The 2756-nt window shown below is 36.0% G+C and overlaps 1 pseudogene; it reads right to left on the reverse strand.

The window, feature by feature from the left end:
- Positions 1-1679: 1679 nt before the first annotated feature.
- Positions 1680-2295, reverse strand: LOC105744011 (annotated as a pseudogene).
- Positions 2296-2756: the final 461 nt, after the last annotated feature.

A 2756-nucleotide genomic window follows, 5' to 3' on the forward strand; every position in this document is an offset into this window, starting at 1 on the left:
GTGATTCTTTTTGGCTCTTATGATATTGCATATGATATTAATTGATTTGCATATGAGGAATGATCCCTGCATCCTCGGGATGAACCCTCCTTGGTAAGGGTAGATAATCTTCTTGGTGATTTGCTGAGATCTGTTTGCCAGTATTCCATTGAGGATTATTGCATTTATGTTCATTAAGGATATTGACCTGTAGTTTTCTCTTTTGATTTGATCCTTCTCTAGTTTTATTCCAGGAAAAATTTTGGGTGTATTATTTCCCTTTGAGTTTTGTTAAACAGTTTAACAGTAGTAGTGTTACCTTTCTCCAATTTTCTTTAATAATTCAGCACCAAATCCATCAAAGCCTATGATTTTTTTTGTTGGTAAGTTTTAAATTACATTGTTTGACTTCATTTTATGGTATTGGTTTATTCAGAATTCTTCATCTTCTTGATTCAGTTTGGCAATTCACTTGCATCCAGGAATCTGTGCGTTTTTTCTAAGTTTTCCATTTGAGAGGACATGTCCTTGAAGTAGTTGTTAGTGGTCATCTGGATTTATGCAGGATTCATTGTGATTTTTACCCTTTTTATTCCTAATTGCAGGAATTTGAGGCTTTTTTTTTCTCTATTTGATAAGGTAGGTAAGGATGTGTCAATTGATTTAAACTTTCAAACAAAGATGCTTTGACTTAATGATTCTTTGTATTGTTTTCTTAGTCTCAATCCCATTAATTTCTGCTTTTAAAAATTCCCTCCCTCAACCTTTGGGTTTGATTTGCTCATTTTCTAAAAATTTGAGGTTCAATATTAGGCTGTTTATTTGAGCTTGTTCTATTTTCCTGAAGTAAGAGTTTGCTGCTATAAATTTCTCTCTTAGGACTGATTTCATTGCACCCCATAGTATTGTTATTTAATTGTAAGTATTAATACATTCATGAAATATCAGAAGACTGATATTTCTTTGTTCATTTTTTGTCTAGTTGATCTATTTGTGACATTGGATTATTAACATCCTCATTACAATTTTATTGGTGCTTATTTGATTTTTTGTGTCTGTTCATATATGTTTTTAATTTAAGTATTTGGTACAGGGTCTAGTCACACAGCTTGGATTCATAATGATTCTTCTGTTTCTGCCTCTTCAACTCTGGGATTACAGATGTGCACCACAATGCCCAGATTTGGTGGGGGGCACAGCACACCTTGGTTAAGACCCGCAAGGCATGCTGTAGCAGGGATCAAACCCAGGTCCCTCTGCTTGCCACGCAGGCGCTTACACCACTGAGCTATCTCCCAGGCTCAATATTTGTTTTATATAATTAGGTGTACTGGTATTTGGTGTACATACATTTATGATTGCTATATGTTTCTTCTTCAGGGAATGGAATTTTTCTTAAGAAGCATGAGGTGTCCTTAATTATTTATTTTCATCAGTCTTGCCTTGAAGTTCACATTCTCTGGAAAAAGAATAACTACTCCTGTTTTCCTCTGGTTTCATTACATGGGGAATTACTTTCCATCCTTTGACTTTCAGTCTATGAGTTTCTTTTTGAATTAAATGTGCTTCTTATATGCAGCATTTGGTTCGACCAGTCTGTTTCTTTCTTTTTTCCCCACAATGATAAGCACACTTTTTATGGATTTGTTTAGGTCAGAAGGGGCTGGGTAGAAAGGAGAGGAGGCAGGGAGATGAATGTGCTATGTACCAAGAGAAATGACAAGAGACCACTCCCTCATTTTGTTCTTCGTGGTTTCTTTCTCTTTACTTTCCGCATCCTCAGGATATGTATGCCACGTCAGTTTCTCTTCATAAACTGCTATCACAATTTGTGGACATTTCATACTAGCTTCTTTCACAAGAACCAGGTCAGCCTCATCTGTGTCTTTCCATTTCATCAGGAACATTTAGTCACCACAAGAATCTGTTGCTCCAATAATCTTTTCCGGTCCCAAACCTCTCTCCAAGCCCCAAGCAATATCATTGCTTTGCTCTATCTTTTTCTTGGATTTGATATCAGCACAATGATGATATCATTCAAGAAATTAGATTTCCTCTTGTCACCTTCTGACTTCTACCTGGGTTTATTATTTTTACCCTCCTTCATCTTCTTATACTTTTTCATAAACTCAGAAATAAGTTCAGGGCAATCCAAGTTTTTCTGTGCTTCCCAAGTATTATGCCCCTCAGAAAAGCCTGTCCACATCAGCAGGTACTCCACTTGCCCCTTAACCACTTGCCTCACACTTTGTCCACGACTTACTTCTCTTCATCCTCTGAAGAACAGTGAGATGTCTTCTTGGTTTTCTTTCCCATGTCACACACTGCTCTCCCTACAGTCACTCATGCATACCCATGTTTATAGCAACCAAATTCATAAAAGCACAATCTTGAAAATACACATACATTACTCAAAAAATGAGTGGATAAAAATATGCTATTTGTGCACATTGGAATTCTATTCTGCCATAAAGAAATGTAAACTTCACTCATTTGTAGGAAAATCGTGCACTATGAGATCATAATGTTAGGTAAATAAATCAAACACATGGGCTTAAGTGGAATGTCACATAACTTCTCTTATGTGAGAAACCCAATAGAAATTAAAGAATAAAATAAAAGATGGACCACTGAATATAGGTCTTTTGTAAATTGGAATTGGAACTATAGATAGAGGAAGGGGGAGGGAAGAGGGGGAAAAAGAAAAAGGAAAGAATTAAGATACATGCTGCAATACACCAACTCCAAAGGATGAATGTAATCATTATACAGTACAA

This window comes from Octodon degus, unplaced genomic scaffold (genome assembly GCF_000260255.1).
Source record: "Octodon degus isolate 3935 unplaced genomic scaffold, OctDeg1.0 scaffold00206, whole genome shotgun sequence".
Taxonomy (NCBI): Eukaryota; Metazoa; Chordata; class Mammalia; order Rodentia; family Octodontidae; genus Octodon; species Octodon degus.